We start from the raw sequence: 11,709 nt of genomic DNA on the forward strand, positions 1-11,709 counted from the left end.
TTTGCATGTGTCTGTTGTCTGTCAGTATGTCTTCTTTGGAAAAATGTCTTCTGACCATTTTTTGTTTGGGTTGTTTTTTTGATATTGAGTTGTTTATATATTTTAGATATTAACCCCTTATTGGTCATATCATTTGCAAATATTTTTGCCCATTCCATAGATTGTCTTTTCATTTTGTTGATGGTTTCCTTTGATGTGCAAAAGTTTTTAAGTTTAATTAGATCCCATTTGTTTATTTTTGCTTTTATTTCTTTTACCTTAGGAGATAGATCCAAGAAAATATTGCTAGGATTTATGTAAAAGTGTGTTCTGCCTCTGTTCTTTCCTAGGGGTTTTATGGTTTCAGGTCTTACATTTAGGTCTTTAATCCATTTTGAATGTATTTTTATATATGATGTGAGAAAATTTTCTAATCTCATTGTTTTACACGTAGCAGTTTAGTTTTCCCAACACCACTTGCTGAAGAGACTGGTCAATTAATCTATGACAAAGGAGGTAAGAATATACACTGGAGAAAAGACATAGGGTCAATTGTGTGGGTTTATTTCAGTGCTCTCTATTCTGTTCCATTGATCTTTGTTTTTGTGCCGGTATCATGCTGTTTTGATTACTGTAGTTTTGTAGTATAGTCTGGGAGGGTGAAACCTCTTTTTAACTTTTGCCATTTTAATTATTCTATGTCTTGGTGTGAGTCTGTTTGGGCTCATCTTGTTTGGGACCTTCTGTGCTTCCTGTAGCTGGATATGTGTTTCCTTCTTCAGGTTTAGGAAGTTTTCAGCCATAATTTCCTCAAATACATTTTTGATCCCCTCTCTCTCTCTTCTCTTTCTGAAACCCCTATAATGTCAATATTAGAATGTTTAATGTTATCATACAGATTTATTAAATTGCTTTCATTAAATTTTTTTTCTTTCTGCCTGTTCTAATTGGGTGATTTCCATTATTCTATATTCCAGATCACTTATGTGTTTTTCTGTATCACTTAGTCTGTTATCCATTCCTTCTAGTGTGGTTTTTATTTCAACTATTGAATTGTTCAATTCTGATTGGGTCTTTTTCTATATTTTCTAGTTCCCTTTTGAAATAATCCATGTTTAGATCAATTCTTTTCCCTAATTAAGTTAACATTTTTATTACTAATGTTTTGAATTTTTCATCTCATAAATTATTTATTTCTGTTTTATTATTTTTTCAGTGATTTTTCTCTTGCTCTTTCAGTTGAGAGTAGTTCCTCTGCCTTTTAATTTTACTTAACTTTCTCTGATTCTATGAATTTAGGTGAAACACTTACCTACAGTGATCTTAAAGGAGTGTTCTCATGTGGGAGCATCCCTATGCAGACAGCGTGTACCCAATGCCTTTGGTGGGAGACCTGGATTTGATGTGGACTCTATTCATGTCTTTCCTCAGGGTTTGCTGGCAGCTATCACCTTGGTAGGGATTGGGACTGGAGATGGAGGTGCTAGAGCTGGCACTGAGTGTGAGGCAGGACTTCCTCTCTGCTCAGTGGCTGTCACCACCCTGTCATGGGTAGCGTCTGTTCCCAAATTGCTAGAGCAGAAACCCTGAGGGTCTGGCTACAGCTGGCTGTGTTTTCTTTAAGTGTTTTTTCCCCCCTCTCCCCACATTGGGACCTTTGCTGATCACTTCCCCCTGCCTCCACTGCCCCAGCCCTGTTGTGGGGCTGCTCTGCTGGGCTGGTGGTGGCCTGCATGGACTCTCGGCATGTGTTGGAAATTTAGTTGTGGTAGAGTGGCTGCTGTCAGAGACCTGGGTGGCTTCTAAGGCACTGCTTGAGTGAGTGCCAACATTGGCCACCGCTGTCCCATCCAAGCTCCACCCCAGGACTGGGTCATTGCTGCATCCCAAGTTCAGTTCTTTTCCCAGATCCTGGCAGCCCCAGATCTAGTGCCTCACTATGCTGTGGAGTGAGTGAGGCCAGAGCTTTCACTCAGATCCAATTAGGGTGCACAGTGAGGCAATCATGGGAGCAGACCTCTCTCCACCCTGCCTTGGGAGCAAACAAGCATGCAATCATTCCTCCAGGCTTCTTACAGCCCTTCTCTTTGTTGGAGCTGTTCTCCAGCTAGTCAAGAGAGCTTGTCTCCTCTGCATAAGACCCCAGGAGTGGAATGCCCAGTCTGTGGCTCAACCTGCTCACTCCCCAGGGCAGATGTCTGCCTGTATAATCTCCCTTTTCCTCTGAGTCTCCTCTCAGGGGCCAAAGTCCTGACCCAATTACTTTTCTTCCCTTCCTACCTGATCATGTGTGTATCTTTCTTACCACCTTTGTTTTCTAGGAGTCCTTTTGCCAGATTCCAGTTGGTTTACAGTGAGAATTGTTCCACATGTGGATGTATTTTTCCTGTGTTCATGGGAAGAGGTGAGCGCCATATCTTCTTATTTGGCCATATTGATCAGAATGGGTTTGGTGTCAGATTAGAAGTTATTCATCAGTACAGAAAGTGAGGAAGGATGTTGCAGGCATAAGGAACATAAACCAAGATTGGAACCTTCTATGACACCTCTTCAAGCTCTCCTCATTTCCAAACTGAACTCTGTCTCATCAGTTCTATAATTATATTTTTTGTTGTTGCTGTTGCACCATTACAATACTAACAATATTCAACTTTGTATTTTAGTTACTTGATTATAGATTATTTATCAACTGCCCAGTAAATTCTAGGAATTGTGCTAAATCTTGCAAAAAGTTGTCTCATTTTCTCCTCTCTACAACCTGTGAGATACACAGTAGTGTCATACTCATTAGGTAGATGAGGAAACTGAGGCCAGAGAAATAAACCACCTGAGGTTGCATAGCTATTCTACTGTGTATAACCATGAATGGAGTGTTGATAAATAATGTTTCTGGGGCTCTGCATGCAAAGATTCCGATTTAGTAAGTTTCAACTGGGACTCCTATGTGCATTTTATTCCAAGTTGATTGGAAACCATACTTGGAGTAACACTGAACTCATAAGAAAAAACTCTGGGACTTATGTCCAGACCTGTCAGCTTCCAGAACCTGTTTTTATATTTGCATGCCTTTGGAGGGGAGCAACACATTACTGTTGTGTCTTACAAAGTCAACTTACAACAGAGCCTTTCATGTTATAAATGTCAAAAAATGGCTCATTGTTAGGATTAAAGTGGACATTTCCAGTTTTTTGAGGGAAGGCAGCTTTATATTTCAGGATGAAATAATTTGCTTTTATTGCTAATTGATATGTATCTTAGTGATGGGGTGTTATAGTTAATGTTATGTATCAACCTTACTGGGCGACAGGGTGCCCACATATTTGGTCAAACATTATTTCTGAATGTGTCTATAGGTGTGCTTCCAATGAGATTAGCATTTGAATAGGTAGACTAAGTAAAACAGGTTGCCCTCTCCAATGTGGGTGGGCATCATCCAATCCTTTGAGGACCTGAATAGAACTGAAAGAGAAAGGGAGAATTCTCTCTCTCTGCCTAATTGCAGAGCTGGGACATCAGTCTTCTTTCGCCTTTGTACTGGAACTTATATTATTGGTGATGATGGTTCTCAGGCCTTCAGACTTAGACTACAACTTACGCCACCGATTCTCTGAATCTCTAGCTTGTAAATGATAGATCATGGGACTTCATAGCCTCATAATAGCATGAACCACTTATAGATATGTATATGTGTATATATAATATAAAGATATATAAAAATATATCATCTATAAAGAGATATACAAAGAGATATGTATATGCATATATTACATATATACGTGTGTGTGTGTGTGTGTGTGTGTGTGTGTGTAATAGAACCAATAGGTTCTATTACTCTAGAGAACTCTGACTAATACACAGAGTTAAAAAGTTTTATGATTCTGTATTTTTTCCAAACTGGTTCTCACAAAATTACTAAGCCCTTCTATGCTGTTAATAACTTTCTATAAACATTTCCAATACATTTGTCCTATTGAATTAGTGATTTTCCTAAAACACAAATCTGGCCATGCCACTCCATTACTTAAACCTCTACTATGACTTCTCATCACCAAAAGGAAAGTGGCCACCATGTTTAGCCTGATGTCTAAGTTCATCTAAAATTGGATACCATGTCTCTCTCCAGCCTTTTTGTTCTACATCCTCACCTTTGTACCCTGTGTACCAGCCACTCCAAAGTACTTTTGGTTTTTCACATTTGTGAAACTGTCTCCTGCCTCTTTGTCTGTAGTTCGCTCTGCCTGGGATGCTTTCCCCAGCTTTAACCAGCTGACAAATGCCCACTCCTCCTTTAAGACCTAACTCAAATTCTCTTCCTTTGTGCCTAAATTCCTGATTTTTCTGAGCAGAAGTGATCATTCTCTCTTTGGTTCCATATATCTATTGTAGCACATTTTGTTTTTAAGCCTGTCTTCTCCATTAGACTGTGAACATCTTGAGAGCTGAGACAGTACATTACCTCCATACTGTCAGTGCCTGCCACAAAAGGGTTCAGCTACTTCTTGCTGAGTAAATTAATAGGTGAGTGAAGGAATGAAAGAGTAGTTGGATGAATGAAGGCATGTGTCTTTATTTCCCATCTCACATTCAACCCATCAGGAAATCTGTTGGCTCTACCTTTAAAATATTTCCAGAACTTGATTATTTCCCACCATCTTCAATGCTACCATTCTGGTCTAAACCATCCTGGCCCCTAGCCAAGATTCCTCTAGTAGCTTCCTAATAGTTCTCTGTGCTTTGATCCTTGATAGTCCCTAAAGTATACTCCCAACATAGAAGCTAGACTTATCCTTGAAAAATACAAATCAGATCAAACCCTCCTCTGATTTGCATTTCACGAAGAATAAAAGCTCAAGTCCTTTCGATGGTTTACAAGGCTTTGTATGAACTACCACTTACCCCTTCAGTTTCCTACCTGGCTCTGCTTATTTTCTAATCTCATTTCCTACCACTTTCCACCTTGTTCACTCCACTCCACTCACCCTGGTCTCTTTTGCAGTTCCTCAAATGTACCAGGCTTGCCTCTGTCATAGAGCCTTTCCACTGGCAGTTCCCACTGCCTGGAATACTCTTTGCTCCTTGTCAGCATGGCCCACTCCCCCAACTCCTTTAAGTCTTTGTTCAAATAGCACCTCCTCAGTAAACCCAACCTTGAGCACCTTATTTAATATTGTTCTCCTGATTGCCATTTTTTTCTTGATTCCATAGCACTTATCATCTTCCATCATACTATATTTAATTATTAATTATATTTATTACTTATTATCTGACCCTTCCTACTGGAATGCAGGCTTATTCTAGTTTGTTCAGTGATATTTTCTAATGGGTTGAGCAGTGTCTAGAACATAGTAGATACTCAGTGAATGTATTTTCAATGACTAAGTGAATGCATGACTCATCTAGGATGTAAGTTCCTTAAATGTCCTGACCTTGTCAGTCTTTATCATTGAATTGCTAGTCCAAAATAAAGTACCTGCCACTTAGTGGGTCTGCTCAGTAAATACTTGTTGAATGTATGGATGCATTTGACTTGGATTTCAATGGATCATTCTCAAGAGGGAAAAAAAAGCATGTCAGCTAATAATCAGTTTAGTTTATTTAAAAGCGCTTGATGTTTATTTTAACAAAAGCCTTCTTGGAATTCTAACACTAAAATAGGATGTCATTGAGGTCCCTGTGGCTTTAGTGGCTATGACCTTTACCATCATTCTCAGGATGGGAGGGGGAGCATGCGTGGAGGGCCTTAATTTAATCCAACCCTAAGGCTGGGGTGATGTGCTGACAAAAGAAATCAGGAAACCTTACAGACCAGCTTCCCTAAAATAACCTTGCAATTGTTCCTAAGTACACCAGAAACTCTAATTTGGTCAGTTACGGCTCCTCTCAATTGACTCAGAGTGCTTTTAGTTAACATCAAATGCTTAACAAATCTGAAAGTTTCCCACGAGAACCTTCCATTAAGTTTGCATTCTGCCAAGCTACAGAAAAGGAAGGTCTGTGTTTTGCAAATACAGAAAATAGCTTTAACTGTACTCCATTTTTGCAGACTCATGGGTAAATTTTCCAATCAAGCACCAGTGTATGTGATCTGATTTTTGATCAAAATATAATGTCTAACAGGTGTACTATTTTGGACTCAGTCTTTGCCAGGTGATGCAAAATAATGACAAATGATCATTTTGCCTATATATAAATGATCACAGGTCACTCTGCTTGACCCGCAGTTCAAACCAGCCTTCGTAGAAATCCATTTCCAAACTATGCCCACTGCTGTGATTGAAAGTGGGTATTTTCAAAATTGCTCAGCTTAGCAATCTTGCTACTCTGGAATTACTTTGAATTGTGGCTTGTCTGACAAGCTTATAGAATACAGATTTGGTATCTGAGTAAGTAAATAGATCCACCAGGTTCGTGCATGGACTCTTAAGCTTGAAATTTTCTTTTTAGCACTAGTGGATACCTCATCATGAATGTCCTTATGAAAGAGATACTAACTTTAACCCCTAGAAAGTAGGGCTAAAAACTATTTACCTTTAAATCCATTCTGCAAAGTCGTTGCTAACCCAAGTTCATAACTTATAAATATTTAGGAATGAAAAAATAAATTGCATATTTCTTTTGGAATCATTAAAGGAAATTATCACTGTTTAAAATAGATATGATTCTTTTCAAGATCATATAATAATATATTTTATTCTTACATTCATTTGCAGAAAGCTCAGTGATGTCCTTAATTGTGGTAATTATCTATTGGCATAAATGGTTAATAGATTTGTTTCCCCTTTTGCCTTAATAGTTTTTGATACTCTATTTCTGTTTTAATATCTTATTAAATTTCCCAGAATCATATTGTCTTTTGGTTTCAAAAGTATTTTTGGAAGTAAATTGGGTATACAATACAATAATAAAAACTAAAGCATTAAATGTACTATATTTCTTCAGTTCAATTTCCTCCTAGGAAAATACAGCAAAATCTTTACTTTCAGAACTAAAAATATATTTTGTGTATATATTTGGTATGATAAGTTAGAAAAGAAAAAAACACTCATTTCAGGAAGCATTTATTCCATATCTTCTACATGCAAGGCATCATGCTACTTGATAGGTTATGAAATGATAAACGTAAATCTAGATTGGGAGATAGACACTCCCATTGACATCTGCAAAACAATGTGGTGATGATCCCAATTATATGAAATATCCAGTGTCAGCAAATTCATAGAGACAGAAAGAAGATTAGTGGTTGCCATGGTCTGGGGATAGGGGGAATAGGGAGTGACTGCTTAATGGGTATGGGGTTTCCTTTTGAGGTGATGAAAATATTCTGGAACTAGATAGTGGTGATAGTTGCACAACTGTGCAATATACTAAATGTTACTAATGGTAAATTTTATGTTATGTGCATTTTATTACAATAAAATTTTTTAAAAATATGAAAACAACAAACAAAAATTCCAGTTTGGTGAGGTCAAGTAATTGATTCATTCATTCAACAAATATTTACTGAATACTTACTATGTGTCAGTCACTGTATTAGGTACTGTGGACCAAAGGCTGAGCAAAGCCAGGCGTAGTCATTCTCTCATGGACTATGTATAGTAGGGAGAAAAGTAACAAATAATTTTTTAAAGTTTAACCACAGATAAATGTTATGAAGGAAAGAAAATGTATAACCAAGAACCTTGGTCTAATTGAAGGTTTTGGACAAAGATCAAGAAAGATTATCCAGAGGAAGGAACCATCGATCTGATGAATAGTAGCTAAATGAGAACTAGGGCAGAGAGAAGGGAAGGACATAGAGCTTGCCAAGAGGAAGCATAATGTATATAAAGGATGGATGATAGTGAAATAGGGGAAGGTGGTTTGTGATAAGACTTGAGAAGGCAGGGGACATATCTTATATAACATTTGAGGGATTGGGAGAACCTAGAGGGGGAAAGGTAGAATGAGGTGGAGAGATTGGAATATGGTAGCTCTTCTAGGAAGTTACTGCCATGGGCAAGACATAGATTAAGGAGAAAGTGGTGGATATAGAATCAGTGTGAAGGGTATTTAGAAGGTTAATGAGACAGAACTTGATGATGGAATGTGCCTAGGATTGTAGAAGATGGAGGGAGGGAGAGAGGTAGAAACAGGTGGAGAGAGGGAGAGAGAGGTGGAGAGACAGAGAGAGAGAGAGGGAGAGAAAGAGAGAGAGAGAAGGGTGGGGGTCAACCCTGTCCCTCAGCTTTCTGGTTTGCAGATCTGGGTGACTGACTGTGCCACTCTGAGACAGGAAGTGCTCCAGAGGCACCTTTTGGATGTAAAGGGAGGTGTTGCAGAAGGAAGCACTTAAAAGTGGAGGTGGGTCACATGACTCAAATGGGAAACTTGACACAGACTTTTCCTCAGCGACTCTTGCTTAAGAATTTTTCCTACGCTTTTTGAGTTGTAATTAGCAGTCAACAGTAGGTCCATGTTGCAATGACAGCAACATATTTTTGTAACTCACTAAAATATATATTAACTGTCTAGGAAAGTGTACATAGTTCTATTATCCTTAGTCAATACTTTATTTTTTTAAAATTAAAAGTGTAAAGCAATAATAAAAGGGAAAAGAAAGATTCCAGTTATTGAGTTTCTACTCTGTATCAGGTACTAGGCTGGGCACATATTATATATATTATCATATTTTATTTTTAAATAATCTTATAGAGTAGATCTTTCCCCCTGTTTTAAAGGTGAGGAAACACAGGCTCCAAGTAAATGAGTAAATTATTTACAAATACTACCATATTACAAATATGGGTAACAAGCAGGAGAGGTAGGATTAAAATCAGGTCTCTGGTTGTGTGCCAAAATTCACATTCATTCAACCGTAATGACATTTTCCTAACTTCAGTCATTTGTGTGTCACTTTCAATATCTTTACTATACATGTGTACCACTTATACTCGTATTTTTTACGTATTTTACTTTGAATTGGCTCATATTTTTTACTCACATAAATATGTTTTATAAGGACACTTTATATTACTATTATGAATAGAAAATCAGTGCAGCACAAAGGCAATCATAAAAGGCAAAAGGCAACCATACAAACTACAATTAAGTACAAACTAAGTAACATTACTAAATTCTAGCTATATGCTGTTGTTTTCTGTTGAGGTTCTGAGTTTGATGCCTTTTCTCTCTCTGAGTTAAAAAGAGGGATTAGGGAATTCCAGAAAGGTGTTCAAGACCAGTTACATACTGAGATATGGTCTCTGATAATTATTACAGAGAACAGAAAATGAAATGATTTTCTCACTGTGTGCTTCAATGTTATTTACTGCTGTGAACCACCTTAAGCAATTTTTATGCTACTGGCATCAAATGTGCCATGGTCGGGAGATCACTGAACTATACCACGCTACTTCTATTAACTGAGATATCCACACATTGGAATTTCTCTCAATATTGACCCAACCCATATTTGTATTCAAGATCATGGTGCCCAGAGAGCTTGTAGCAATTAAAGTTGCTTCCTTTAAAGGAATTATTCTGAACAGGTTCTAATATAGCCTCTTGTGCTTTGGGTAGATCACTGGCTATGTAGCATAAAAGAGAAAGATTAGGCAACTGAAATCTCAGTTCTTACAGCATTTTATGAAATTTACCTCAAGATGGAACATTTTCAAAGCTGATTTTAAAAATAAGTTTTCATCATTTGGGAAACCACCACATGACCATAAATGAAATTAGAAAACTTCAGCAATCCCAAGAGAATCATGGCCTAGAGTCCAGGAAGATGAGTCCACAAGACAGGTCAAAGCTACAAGCAGAGGAGGCATTTTGGCCCGAATGAAGAAGGAAAGAAACAAACCTACCAAGCTTGGCATTCAGTGATGGGAGATGGAGAAGCAACAAGTGCCTTTTGGAGAAAAAAACAGATGGAAGGAAAATTAAGCAAAGTTAAAAAACATCATTGTGGTCTGTTGCACAAAAACCAACAGAGCTGTGGTTTCTCTGGAGCCAGAGCTCTGAAAGGTAAGGAAAATAGAGATCATATTACGTGGTACTCAAGGGTTCAATGTACAAAGCAATGATTCTAATGAAGGTCTGGCTAATTCCCTCTCTGTCTCAGAGATGAGCAAGGGGACTGAGAGGTATCTAAACCTATAACAACATGTATTAACCAAATCTGAATGATTTACTTTTACCATATTTGGGCTGACTTCGAGTGTAGCAGAGGAAAAAAAGATGAAGGAAAACAAGCCTACCCATAAAAAAAAATCATAGAACACCATGTCCCAAAAAGTGGGTAAAAATGTTAACATTGTTTTCTACAGCCTAATAAATGTCTTTCATAAAAATTGCTGAAAACATACTCCCTAGATTTCTTTATTAGGTTGAAAAGAGATATTGATCAGAAAGAGGAGTTGATCAGGAAAGACAGTTCCATAAACATACACTGACTACTTTTTAAATTTCATAATCTTGCAAAATTAGTATTTTTATAATATGTGATAGAAATGAGACTAGAGAAATTAGGTACCTGTCTAAAGACACACAGTTTAAGATTCTGAAATCAGGATTAAAACCTGCTTGAACCTAAGGCCTTTGCTCTTTCAAACAAACGCCTAAGCCTTCTCTAACTACTTATGCCACCTCAATTGAAATGGCCCATGAGCTACCAATATTACATTTAAAATTTTAAGGATTCACAAAACAACTGTGTGAGGAAAGATGATGGTGATTCTGACCCCCATTTTTAGGAGATTACAAAACTCTATGAGCAGCAATGCAGTGGTCCCACCCACCCTACAGATGACAAAAATAAAGCTCAGGCAATTATATGTCTTGCCCCAGACATATAATTCCTAGCAAGGGGCAATTCTGCTTATCCATTTCAAATCTCACGTAGTATCCTCCTACCACAATAACTTTTGGCTCTGGATGGCCAAAAAATGGCTTGACTTATTATTATCAAATGTATTTTATTAGTGCTCACCTGTAATACTGGAATAATTACTTTTAAAGATCAAATTTACTATTGGGGGATGAATTCTTCAAAGTAGAAATTCAGAATTTGATTGTCTTTGCTATCTCGGATGCAAATGGATTTGTAGGTAGTCAAGGCACCTACTGAGCATGCCTTAGTTCATTAGCTTTTTCCTCCAGTGAGCACAAAAACATGGAGATGGCATAGTCTTGATCCTTGAGTCAAGGCAGGTGTTAGAATGCCACTGAGATTCAAGAAATAGTTTGAGTCTGTGATCCAGGATCTACAGATTATGCACCCTCCCACCCACAGGACTGCATCAGTAGGATGTACCTTTTTTTTTTTTAACATCTTTATTAGAGTATAATTGCTTTACAATGGTGTGTTAGTTTATGCTTTATAACAAAGTGAATCAGCTATACATATACATATATCCCCATATCTCCTCCCTCTGCATCTCTCTCCCACCCTCCCTATACCACTCCTCTAGGTGGTCACAAAGCACCGAGCTGATCTCCCTGTGCTATGCGGCTGCTACCCACTAGCTATCTATTTTATATTTGGTAGTATATATAAGTACATACCACTCTCTCACTTCGTCTCAGCTTACACTTCCACTTCCCCTTGTCCTCAAGTCCATTCTCAACATCTGCGTTTTGATGCCTGTCCTGCCTCTAGGTTCTTCAGAACCTTTTTTTTTTTAGATTCCATATATATGTGTTAGCATATGGTATTTGTTTTTCTCTTGCTGACTTACTTCACTCTGTATG

General features: G+C 37.7%; 1 long non-coding RNA gene across 1 annotated transcript; it reads right to left on the reverse strand.

The window, feature by feature from the left end:
* Positions 1-577: 577 nt before the first annotated feature.
* LOC309629519 lies at positions 578-11,200 on the reverse strand. Its single transcript, XR_014245107.1, has 2 exons — positions 9,420-11,200; positions 578-9,367 (listed from the first exon to the last, which is right to left on the reverse strand). It is a non-coding gene; the product is annotated as an uncharacterized lncRNA (long non-coding RNA).
* Positions 11,201-11,709: the final 509 nt, after the last annotated feature.

Source organism: Balaenoptera borealis, assembly GCF_965194805.1.
Source record: "Balaenoptera borealis genome assembly, chromosome: 1".
Taxonomy (NCBI): Eukaryota; Metazoa; Chordata; class Mammalia; order Artiodactyla; family Balaenopteridae; genus Balaenoptera; species Balaenoptera borealis.